Source organism: Takifugu rubripes, chromosome 6 (genome assembly GCF_901000725.2).
Source record: "Takifugu rubripes chromosome 6, fTakRub1.2, whole genome shotgun sequence".
Taxonomy (NCBI): domain Eukaryota; kingdom Metazoa; phylum Chordata; class Actinopteri; order Tetraodontiformes; family Tetraodontidae; genus Takifugu; species Takifugu rubripes.
In genome coordinates, this window is record NC_042290.1 from 3,853,230 (window position 1) to 3,866,312 (window position 13,083).

Genomic DNA, 13,083 nt, shown 5'->3' on the forward strand with positions numbered 1-13,083 from the left:
CTCTGTCTGGTGGAATAAAGTCCTAAACCTTGGATAAGGTAGAGTTTATAAAAAGCAATGTATAAATGTGCAAAATGAACAACTTTCAATACTTACCTGTGATTTTGGAAAACCTCAACATGTTTCCACTGTACGTGTACATTGAACATTGCCCTCAACTCCAAATTTTCCTTTAAAAAGGCACTGGGGAAAAGAAATTGACTGAATTCTTTCAGAATTCTACAAGCTGTGTGTGTTGTCGTTTGGAAGATGGAGCACAAGCAGAGATGCTATGAGACTGAAGACTGGAAGAGAGTGAATGGATGACGAGATCCATGAACAAATTCGGCAGAATATCAAGTGGACAACTGGGAAATGACTTACTATAAAACGATATTCAACAAGCCGGCGGAGCTAAAAAGATTATAAACTGAAGGACCACAACAATAGATTGGACACGCCCCCCCCCCTCCCATTTTTGGTACCTCATCAGCTTGATTTGAATTAACTGCGGGGACTTTGAGGTGCAGTGGAAATGCAAATCACACCAATTACCAGGAATTTTTTTAAAGTAAATAAGTTACCGGTTATAGGAATTCCTGGAAAAATTGGTGGGAGAAGACTTAAAATAATTTAAACACAAGCATCAAATATGCTGCCTCGAAAGCAGAGGCTGAACCAGCTGCGCAGTAACCCACCCATCTGTGTTTTAGTATCCCCTCTGTGTCTTCTCTTTTATTCTCCACCTCTAATGGGATTTATCAGGGGTGGGATTTAAGTCTTATATATTTTTTCTCTTCTTGTCTTTAGCATGGGGGGGGGGGGGGGGGGGGGGGGGGGTCATTCTGTAATGTGCCCATTTCTAAATATATCAAGAATCCTAAAGACAGGATGAAGAAAAATTTCCACACTCTTCCTCCCCCTCTCTCCAACCTGAAGCGCTTATAGCTCCACACCAAGGATGAGAGGGAATAATTAATATTAAAAGATGGGGGAAAAAAAGTCATGGTGCGCTAGTGTTTCTCACATGTTTGCTTGCTGTGAGCACACAGGAGGGTACCGCTCTTATTCCTTTAGTTTGTTTTTGTTTATCTGGGGGAAAAAAAAGTTGGGCTGTTGTGGAGACTTTTTTTTTTTTACTATTCCAATTTATTTGCCTAAATGATTTTCTTTTTCTTGAACACGTCATGAAAATAATCTGCCACCCAAGAAAATCGGCATGTGCTGCTGAATGTGTTTCGGTGGCACGTTGACACTTAGTTTGCCCCTCATGTGCTGGAAATTCTGAAGACTTCTGCAAATTAACGATGACCCAAGGTGTGGCGCTCACATTTCTGGGTGTCCTGCTGGTTAAATGACAGGGTTATTTCCCATCAGACATTAAACCTCTTGCCCTTAGTGAATCTTTTCATCCTGTTTCAAAAGATTGTTCTAACAGAAAACTGAAATGCAGATATTGAAAGGAGAAAAAAAAAAGCTGTAACTTTTACATCATGCTCCCTTTGTTCTCATGTGTTGGAGAAAAAAAAGGTAGAGAATGGAACAAAGGAGCTTAGCTCTAATACAGAGGAACAATAGCATATGGACAAGGACTTTTAGACAAAAACTAATCGTGTTTGTGCCAGTGGAATGAGAGCAGAACGGCAGGGTGGAATTTTACCTCATTTTCTACTGCCGGCTTCCTCTTCAGTCCCAAAACTGTCACATAGTGTGACCTCCACAGTGGATGCTCCATTTAAATTCCCATACTGTTTGACTCAGGCTATTGTCCACCACTGCAGTCTTTGTTTGCTGGCAACGCACACATCTGGCAGTTGTAAAGTCTAAATGCACTTAAAATGTATGGAAAATTCTTGCAAAATGTGAGAGAAACCATATGAAAGGTTGGTAACCCCACACCAGAAACACCCGAAGCTACATTGTATGTATGGGTGGGGCCCCGATTAGCAGCACGGCGTCTCCATCTTGTAAAAATTGCATGTCCAGACACCTTGAAAGCTCTTTTTGAATGTGATATTGTGTAGATACCGGGGTGGAGGAGATTCTTTATGGCAACCTGACAAGTTCTGACAAAAGAAAAATGTAAGCTATTCTAAACCTATGAGAAATAGCAAAAAGAAAGAAATTTCATTTTTAAATGTCTCTTATCATCTGATATATATTTTGAGAGTTTTACTAATGTCTCTAAATGAATACATTACCTACAATCATCAAAATGCAGCCATGATCACTCTGACTGGCTGCACAAAGGTGCTGTGCTTCTCTTTCAACTTGTCACAGATCCAGAGGACACGTGAATGTGAACATAACACCAGGTAGCCCATTAAAATGGAAACTTTACCTAAAAATGTCCTCTGACTGATGCAGGTTTGACTTTTAATGCTGAAACTAAAGAAAAATACTTTTTGAAATGATGGCCGTTATTGATTTTAAAAGAGTGTCTGCAATATAATAAAGTTCTATTTGGATGGGCTGCAAAGAAATAACAAGATCATTTTATATGATCATCCCTTTATGTTGCCTAAACCCCCGTTCCCATTCCCTTTTAATAAAAAAGAGATTGACTATAAAGGAGGATCTCTGGAGCCCGGGCCCCAGCAGCCCAGGAAGTGTGACAACAAGAAATGTCAGTGGCTTTATGGGTGATTACAGCTGAGATGGATCGCTCAGTCCAAATGCTACCATCATTTCTCTTAGTGATAGCCGGTGTGTTCTTTGACACTCACACCAACAGCAGTAAATCTGTGCAGGCGCCCCTGCAGCTCAGGGAGAAAGGGCAGTCATTGGGAAATGCTGAGTTCACACTTATGGGTGAAGAATGTTTGGTTTTCCCTGCCTGATCCACTTGTAATAATGAAAAAATAGAGAATGACAGCTGGATTTGGCACAAAACCGGAGGACATATAATTCCTTTGAGAGTGAGAGTCATAAACATTTTGAAGCCTTAAAATGGAAGTCTTGAAAATGTCTTGAGTCTCTCTCCTTGTTACTCTGATTTGCCATTAAGTCTAAAACCAAGTGCCTTTCATCAGATGAGTACATTACTATTTTTGATATTTTATTTGTTTCTTAAGGGTCATATTTTTTCCTACAAAAGTTATGCAAGTCCCAAGACGATTGTGTGATCCGTTATTACTTTGAAAAAGAAACTTGATGGGATCGCTTTATTTTTGATTGCTATCGACATGTTTCAGACATTAAGCAGAAAAGATCAGAAGAAAATCCGTTTACATCTCAGAACTTTGCCAATTTTGCTAATATATTCAGATAGTTGTCATGATTACATCATGGTCACTATCATGATTACAACTCAACCTTTTGAAGTTGTTTATTGTTTATTTATACATCCTATGGTGAAGGTTTTATCCTCTCATTATGTTTGGCCACACCCACCACATCATTAAGGATGGGTCATCTCTTCAGATGAGTCCCCCAAAATTCACTGCATCTTCAGTTGGGGGGCGTAGTTGTTTGTCGTTTTGACTTAGCTGCTAACTGGGGTGAAGAAGCGTTTGAAGAGTCAAGTGTCATCAGCAAAAAAAAACATTGGAATGAAATGAAAGATGTGCAAGATGGTGATGAGATCAGATGTGCTGTTCGGTTTTGATCTAGTGGCACCGAGAGACGGACAGGAAGAAGAACTGGTCCGACTGGGATGGATGGGTCATGGACTGGGGAGGGATGGGGAATGTTTTTGTGAAAGTGGGGATGATGTTATTTGAAGGAGGAAGCAGGGGATATGGTTAGCGGTCACATGGGACTACCTTGATTCCATTACAGAAATGGAACAACCTGGATTCTTGATAACAGATCCATGCCTGGAGACTTCCCAAGTGTCCGTGCTTAAAGACCAACCACTACTGTACTGTCAGCGATATCCATGTTTTATTGGCTGACTTATGGCTAATACACAGGGCTAATGGACGATAAAATGAAGAGGAAAAACTGTGCCACTCAGATCCTCTTAAACTCTGAATTTAGTCTTTGTTCACAATGCCTCCACCCGAGGAAACCCCCATCAAGGGAAGGATCTGATCTTGCAAATCAAAGTTATTCCTTTGCCTCCCAACTTTGACTCAGGCTGTTTGTTCTGTGCAGCTCTGACCGTGGAACGCGATGGAGACATTAGAACTCAATCATGTTTTATGTACGGCGTGAGACTTTCCCTGTGTATCCCTCACTGTGACCCAGTGGCATTCTGGGGGACGCCGGGGGCGTGTTTGTTGTGGAAATCACAATGTGGAAAAAGCAGTACTGCATTTGTATTTTGATGTTGTTTTGTTTTGTCGTCACGTTGGGTTGTTGCTCCCTCTAGTGCATTCCCCATCCTGGATCCTCACAAAACAACAAAAAGAGTCTCCTCAACCACCTCTTTCTCCCTCCTTTTTTATTTACTCGCTCAAAGCGTCTTTTTTCGCTTCTCAGGAAGTAACCTTGTCTTGCCTTCTGGATTCCCAGTAGACCAAGAGATAAAAATCCCTCTCCAGTCTTGGGAGGGGGGCTTCTGTGAAGACAGTAGAACTGTCTTTTCTCACTGTCACAGCTTGGGGCTCTGCTAGGAAGCCTCTGCCCTCCCTTCCAATCCCTTCCTCCACCCCCACTCCCTCCCGTCCCTCACTTAAACCTCTGCCAGATTGCAGGGTTCCCAACAAGGTGTGAGAGTTTGTAGAAACTGGAAAAGCTGCTAAAACCTCACTCACACTTTGGACCCTTCCCACAACTCTGTACCAGCTATAATTTACACCAGCCCAGCAAACCTTTTACAACATTAACCACAAAGGAAATTACTCTAAATGTTGGTTCCCACTGTAATGGCTCCAGGGCTTGTGATATTGGTGTGCTGATGGATTACCATGCAACATTAATGCTACTTTAACTTTCCAAGTTATGACATTTTCCTTTATATTTTATATTCTAGTAGAAGATCTTGAACACTGTAAAATGGATCGCCTTTTTGACTTAAGAACAACTCTGTGCTGCAACCGAGGATGGCGACCAGGATGCATTTTACTGTTTTTGACTGTCTTTACGGCATCTTAAATCCCTTCATGCCTTTTTTATGAATGGTCCCACCTCAGGCTTTTATTGTAAAAGTCTGAGGTTAATATTACTGATACTAAATGTTAATGCTGGAGCCGTTGCTAAAGATGTTACTCCTCTGCAAATGACTTGATCACTTCCTTGAGTTAGCTGCTAACTGCTGGTAGCAGCTGCTAAGAGGCCCTCACAAAAACAGCACATCTTTTCTATACAGTGTGGAATGGAATTTGCTGCTTCCATTTCCATTTCAGAGATGCAACAACTTGAACCCTTGCTCCAGCAAGCAGGTTTTCCAGTACAATAGCTTGAGAAACTGAAGGTCTTAAGGTAAAGGACTATACATTTTCCCCCTAAATTATTAGTTCTGACTCTCAGACACATGACCCCTTACTGGAAAACTGCTGGAATTTAGCCGGTAACAGGCTGCGTGTGTGAATGAAGGCTATGCAAACATATACCCAGGTGGGAGCTGCAGACAGTTAGGAGTGTGGATCTTTGCACATATTTGTTGTAGAAGGAATTTATACAGCATAAAGTACATGTGCTGTATCTGCACAAGCAAAGCTAAAAAAGAAGTAAAAGAAACCTAGCTTTAGACTTTAAATGATTTATAAGCCACCCCCGATGTCAACAGTGATATGCAAAAACAGTGATGACTATCAACACCAGAGCAGCGAGTGGCTCAGCACAGACCAGACTTTATGTGTAGGACCTGTGTGTGTGTGTGTGTGTGTGTCTCAGTAGCTCTGTGGGTCGTAGCGGATAGGCCGCGGTGTTTGTATAACCTTATCAGGGGTTGTCATCCACTCACGTCGGCACAGTGGATTTCAAAAAGGAAACTCCATTTATTGCCTTCATGTGAAGCTCACTTCCCCTCTGAAATGAGCGGAGTGCAACGAAAACAAGCATTCGTGCTCCGTGTTATTCGAGCAGATTTTGAAGCTCACTCCGTTTATGTAATTGCACCTTATCGCTAACTTTGGGTACAGACGTTGTTGCTGCAGCATTAAAAACTTTAGATGGGAGGGAAACCAGCTGTCCTGAACCGATGCCTACAAATAAACAGCCTTGCTCCACATCATAACATTCTGCACAGGCCATTTTGCAGCTGAAATATCTATTTTTTATTTTCTTTAAAAAAACAAACTTCCTGAAGACATTTTTATTCCGAGGGAATGATTAAGACCCAGTGACCTTTTTGTTTGACCTCTATTCACGTTCTTGGCTCCCACACGATGATCCAAATACCATGTGACATGTTGCGTTGCACCCTTACCCAATAATGAGGGAATCACCCAGACAGTAAATGCCATCTTTAGGTTGCAGTCACAGTGGGAGGAGACAGGATTCCCCCTCCGAGAGGGAGAACGATAAGAAGCTGTCAGAAAGAATACAGCAACAAAGATTGATTTCAGAGAGAAAGTGAGGATCTTTGTAGAGCTGATGAAGACAGACTGTGACAAGCTGACCTTTGACAAGCACGCTACAAGACTTTAACTCTATCTATCTATCTATCTATCTATCTATCTATCTGTCTGTCTGTCTGTCTGTCTGTCTGTCTGTCTGTCTGTCTGTCTGTCTGTCTGTCTGTCTGTCTGTCTGTCCGTCCGTCCGTCCGTCCCTCCGTCCGTCCGTCCGTCCGTCCGTCCGTCCGTCCGTCCGTCCGTCCGTCAACAGAAAGACACGCCACTTTTCACATTTAAATGGGTTCTTTACACTATGGATGTATTGAGTTGATGCATATCCTCCCTTAAACTGGAGCAGCAACACCCCCCCCCCCCTCCCCGCTTGACTTATTAATGCAAAAGGACTTTTCCTCTTGATCAAATTCCTTTTTTTGTCCCTGCTTTCTCCATCTTTGTCCCATTCCTTTTCACGTCACTCTATTTGGAATCAGGAAAACCTGAAATGGGAGCTTCTGGAGCGAACTACAGCATGTTCACATCACTTTTCTAATTGCATGCGGGACCAATACCATGCCGTTACTTCCATTTATTTAGTGTATTCTCTAGCATCATTAAAGGACTATCAATAACTGTGCTGACAAATCCTGGATTATAGTAATGAAGTTTATTAACTGAAGAATAATCTGCACTTCACTGACACCAGCGCCGGACGACTGTAAATCAGCACGTATGCAGTATAATGGAAGCACAGTCAAAGCCGCTCTGCTGTAATTATGCAGGATAGTGAGAGACGAGCAAGAAAAAAAAATACCAGCACAATAGTCGGAGCATAATTTATAGGAAGCTAAATCTGAATTTGTGATTTACCCCTGCTTGTTAGCTACAGTTTTCTTTATTTTGGAAAGTACAGCAATGTAAGACACTACAGTGACTAATCTTAGTTGTTATTGAAAAAAAAAAGTCATTCATTTTTTAAATTTGTTCACTTTACCACAAGCAAACATTAACCTCAAACATTTACTTGAATAGGCAAGTCATCATCAAAGTGCATGCATCTGTGTAGCGGTACTTTAATTTAGTTGAAATAAAGATAAAATGCGCCACATTTGTTTCAGTCTGGTGCTGAAATGTTCACTTCCGGCACTATTCCAGGTCAAAGGTCAAGTGCAGTGCACACTCCTCTCAGCAGCAGCTGCATCCTCCGGATTCTCAAACAGTGCACTAATTCACGTCTCCACACTTGGTCGGCGCGTGCCTTCCCGCGCGTTGGACGCGAAGCAGAACTCGGTGGGATTCGGGCACAACAACCTAACTGTTCGCCGATATTTGGCGGCTTTATGATGCGGTTGTAAAAATTCCAAAACCTGCACCGCGGTCAGTCCTGCCGTCCTCCCACTCGTGTCAGAAACCAAGCGAGCTTCCCGATGGCGAATCTGTGGGAAGTCTGGCACTGCAAATTTCCATTGTTTATTGTGTACTTCTACACCTCGGGGGTGGAGCCCTCCAATTTGTTTTACTTTTTTATCTGTTTTGTTTATGGAGCATAAATATTATATGACTATATCCAAAATTAAAGGGGCCAATTTTAGACTTGAGGCATAAAACTCAACAAAATGCAAATACAGCCTTCCAGGGGGTAGTCCAGGGTATTTATTTTCAAGCACTAAAGAATTAGAAAGTGACTATGCATGAGCAGCAGCCTTAACAAACTTTTATTGTCTCTTGCTAGAATCATCCATGACCCAAAACAGCTTGTACACACCTGTGGTGTGTTCACTGACTCTGCTTCACGTAATTCAAGATTCAAGATTTACTTTATTCATCCCCGTAGGGAAATTGAAATTGAACAGTACTGAAATTGAACAGTAATGCTGGAGCTTCGAACACTCTGGGTTCACAGGAACGAGTGCGAAGTGTCAAGGTAATGCAGGCTAGCTGAAGCTAAACCGCCCCAGACAATAGGCTGCGTTACAGATCTTGTATCTGTATTTTTCCGTGACAATAAAAAAGCGAGGCCGTGACGTCTGCGCCTCTATTGTCATTTCTCAGAAAGGACATAGGTTGACAGCTTCAAAGAAGTGGGTTTTGTTTTGTGTAATCATCCCTCCTATTGGATTTATAGCTATTATTTAAAGGTCTGAAGCAAGAAATAGAAGCCTTCAGTGGTTCAAATGGACACGTTCTTGACTTGAGTCATGTTTTATACATGTGAACAAAATTATGCTCATGTTGTTGCATATTATTCACGCAGAATGAAGCAAATAAGCAACATATTTAATTACCTTTAAATATGGTTAATTGAATTGTATGGCTGTAGGATAACTATGAATCTAAATTTAACATGAGACCTAAATAACAGCAAGTTTCTTTTGGATCAGCTCATCGACTGATTATTTTTATGCAACTCATACACTGAGTGATGGTTCCTTCCTCAGGCCAACCTGATAACAGCTTTATTGTACAATAACAATATTGCTGTCATGTTCCAAAGTCAAATGTGTGGAGGTCATAAAAAAAATCTAAAATGAAGTTTTTGTAATTATTTACACAATGCGAATGAATAGAAAAATAGAATAAACTCCCCCCATTGACCTCGCACCTTCTCTGCTCCATGTTCAGTCTCCTGAAACAAAACAAACAGCAGGGATACAGCGGCCGTAACCCAAAACGTTTGGAGTGTTTCACTGCTCCATTCACAGAAATCAATGGCCCCGTTCCCCACAAACCTAACCCTAACCCACCTACCCCCCGCCCGTCCACTCCCTCGTATAAATCATGTGAGCGGATAACAGGAACACACATCCTACGCGTCTGCTACTCCCCTGAAGTGCAGGGTTTTAAGCTTGCGACATTTGTCCGAGATCGGAGGACTAAAAATAAAAAAAGGGAGTCTAAAAAACAGGCTGAGTATAGCAAATAATGATGGGTAATAGATGCTTTGTGTATGAAAGGAAGCATAAACACAGCTAAAGGAGTTGTGCCACCCGAGGGGGTTAGCGTCCCTCATGGCTAAGGTGCAATGATGTGTTTGTGGTAAAACAGAATTCTGTTTACTGCAGCCTCTACCCTTTCAGTGGTCCCTCTCTCTGCTAAGGCCCTGCTACTATTAGTCACAGAGTGAGCTTTCTATGTCCCGCCTCCACTCTCATCATCGTGCCACTCCTAATGTGCGTGACGCGACGGTGGAAAACGCGCCGTTCCTTTTAATAAAAATCACCGAAAAGCATGTTTTACTTCCCCCCTTCAGCTTCTTTTTTTGTCCTGATCATTAGTTTTGTGCTCTGAGGGAAGCAGTTAAAGAGCAGCGTCAGCCTCTTGTGACGCAGGATGCTGAGGGCGTGAAAACAACAAGTTGGCAGAGGAAACAACAGCAAACAGCGCGCGTGTGTGTCTGTTGCACAAGGGCAGAGTGCTGGTGACAGCGGTTTTCACTTCTTCTTGGCTTTTGGTGGAAATTCAGCGCGACCAGCCACGGAGTCTCAGACGAACACTTCCCTTTCACCTTTCTGCCATTAAACCACAGCTTTTAATCAATTTCCGGTGAAGAAACATGTCTCGTCTGCGGGGCGGGTGGGTGGGTTGACGCTCTCACCTCAACTCGCTCCAAACTTTTGTTTTTCTGTGGCTGCATCACACTTTCACAATTTCCACATTTCTCCGCAGACAAAAGAAAGAAACCTCTCAGTCGGATAACTTCCTGTTTTCTGACATGGTACTTTCCGGCTTATATCTATGTATGTATGTATGTGTGTGTGTGTGTGTGTGTGTGTGTGTGTATGTATGTAAAGCATTAGCTGGTATTGCTTGGAAATATAAGCAAAAAAAAAATCACCCTGTAACCCTTTTAGGTTATTATGTTTGCTTTTATGTTTTGCAGGGAATAAATGGGGCAATTATTCCATCTGTCTTGGAGCGGTGCACAAAGTCTTTATAGTTCGACAAACTGCACCTGTGAGAAGTTTTAAAGTTGTTGTTTTTTTTTGTTTTTTTTCAAGGGTGGAAAATAAATGGAAGATTATTTAAGAGGGAAAAACACCCCCCATTTCCAGGAAAGTTTGGAAGCAGAAACAGGAGCTCATCATCCAAACATCCCAATTTTTGCCTCAGCCACTCACTTAATTGCTGCTCTCCTCTTCTGCGTTACCCTCTCGCTGCTGAGGAAATGAATAAATGTGTGAAACCATGGGTTGTAGTGCAAGGGGTGTCTTAGTAGGACAGAAAACAGTGCACGTGTTTGTCAAGTCCCAGTTTCCCACGTTATCTGCTGACACTCACGCGACCATCGCTCAGTTTTACTTCTCTGCTGCTCTGGTTACCTGCAAATCCCCAATGATGTGCAGCTTTAAACATTTGCTTTCTTGCTCCTTTTAAGTGTAGATGAGAGCAAACTGCATCCACCAGTGTGAATATTATATGGATGAGTCAAAAGCAACAACTGGATGTAAAGTTTAGGGCCATTCTGATCCAAAAGCATGAAAAAATAAAGAAAAACACCCATTTAGAGATGAAACATACAATGCAGGTCTCGTTAAAAGTAGTCACACTGTCCTCTTGCATTAAAAGCACTCAATTTTGCCTCTCTCCTTCTAAAAGCACTCCATTTTGACTTTGTAAGCCACTCCAATCAGTCGATTTAGCCACCCTGTCCCAGTTTAATGCTTCCAATTGGCCTTTTCCCCCCCCTACCCTTACTATAACCAGCCAATTTAACCTCTCTGGCCCACCACCACCAATCCATTTAGTCGCCCTGTTACACTAAGTGGGCCTCGCTTAACCTTTCAGTGCCTAAATGTCAAGCAGAATACTGTTACATAAATTAAAACGCACGTTATAAAAACAGTCAGGAAGCACAAATATCAAAAGGTAAAAGCAACAGCAACAAAAAAGAGGCTAATTACTCTTTACTAAAGCCCCCCCTGCCCCCTCCTGCCAATCACACATAAAACCCTGACCACAGACAGCCTCAAGGTAGCTGTGCAGCAGCAGCCGACCAGAGTCCAGCGGCCTCCTCGCACTATCGCATGATCAGACATCGAGGTGTTGGCGGTCTGTGTCAAGGCGTCGCTTGTCAGCGCCTGATAGCCTGCGTTGGTTCCATTGTCTGCGTCCTCTGAGGAATGCTGATAAGGCCCGGCAGCACGATCCCCTGAGCTCGCGGGGCTCAGCACATGAGCAGCGATTCATCGAAACACATGTGGAGTGGACTTGTGGCTGATTGAGGGCCTGATATCCTCTCCTCTGGTCTTCATTAGAGGAAGGAATGGGGGGAAAGCAGGGGGGTTCTTCACTGCAGGGAGAGCCGGACGGCTGCGCTCTCGCTCTCTCGTCAGATGTAACGCTGTTGGGATGGAGGCCTCCTGCTTACCAGAGGCTGCAGGATTAGCTTTGCTCAGGAGTGAAATAAAAGATCCAACACCTTGAACATTGGAGAACTTTGCAGGTCTATAATGCCGTTGCGCGATTTCCTCGACTAAAGGACGATTCCTTTTTCCTAATGCCCCACTTCCAGATTTGGTTTGAAGCACAGCCTCTCAGTCATTGTTAACTATGCTATCTATCCCGCATACCTCATACCTTAAGCTTTGTGCAAGCTGCGGGATCAAAAAGAGATAAAAGGCATTAAGAAGTGGGAAAAGAAATGGCAAATAGATCATCAGAATTGTGACGTTTCAGGTTTCAGCCCGTTAAATGGGAGTTTTTCCTGCATCTGCTGCTTGTTTGGGGGTGAAACTCTGGAGTTTTGTAAAGCCAGTTTACTGTAACAGACGTTAGATAAATAAAAATGAATTGAGTTGAATTGAATTGAACAATATGGCTGTAAACAGCATAAAAAGGACAGTGGGATGTATAGACACAACCATTGATATTTTAAAACATTCTGGGAGGGATATTCCACAAATAGGGTTAAAATGTTAACCCTTACAGCAAATCCCTCTCAGTAAAACCAGGGGAGGGGTCAGATCATTTACAACCTTCAGTTATCAAAGATAAAAAAAAAGCTTTTCGGCTGCACATTTGTCTTGACATATCAAAATAAAATTACTTATCTGCAATCTGAACTCACAGGGTGCTGTTCATGACAATATTTATGATCACTTTTTCTGAATCAACCATAAATGATCCTGGTGAGCCGCATGCTAGGTTTTCACTGATGTACCTGGTGAGTTGTTGGCCAAATGAGCTTGAGATCATGATCGACGATAGCCAGGTATAATGGAGGAGGATCTACGCACTTCATGGCCCTGAGCACATGGAAAACGGCATCCAGATGGCTCACAAATCCCTTTCATTCATTCATTCTGGCCCGTTGCTTGGTACCTGCATGTTAGGGTTTTAGCACAACGGTGGCAAATAGGGAAGGTTAATCTTCTAATGACTACTGAATGGTGCAATGGAAGGGTCTACAAGGATCAAGGTTTAATACAGAGATGGGTTGTGGAACAGATTTGTCTTAGCAACTAATGTCTGATACTAATGTCTGAGATGTTTTCCCCCTTTGTAACTTTCACTTCACAGGCTATTAGCTTATATCAGCTGTTTTAAGGCACGTTTCTCACACCTCCTCACCGCACATGTCCCGAGTGTTCCCTACGCTCAGACCAATAAGCAGCGAGCAGGGCCGCCTCCACAGGAAACAGGAAATGGGCAGTATGTCATG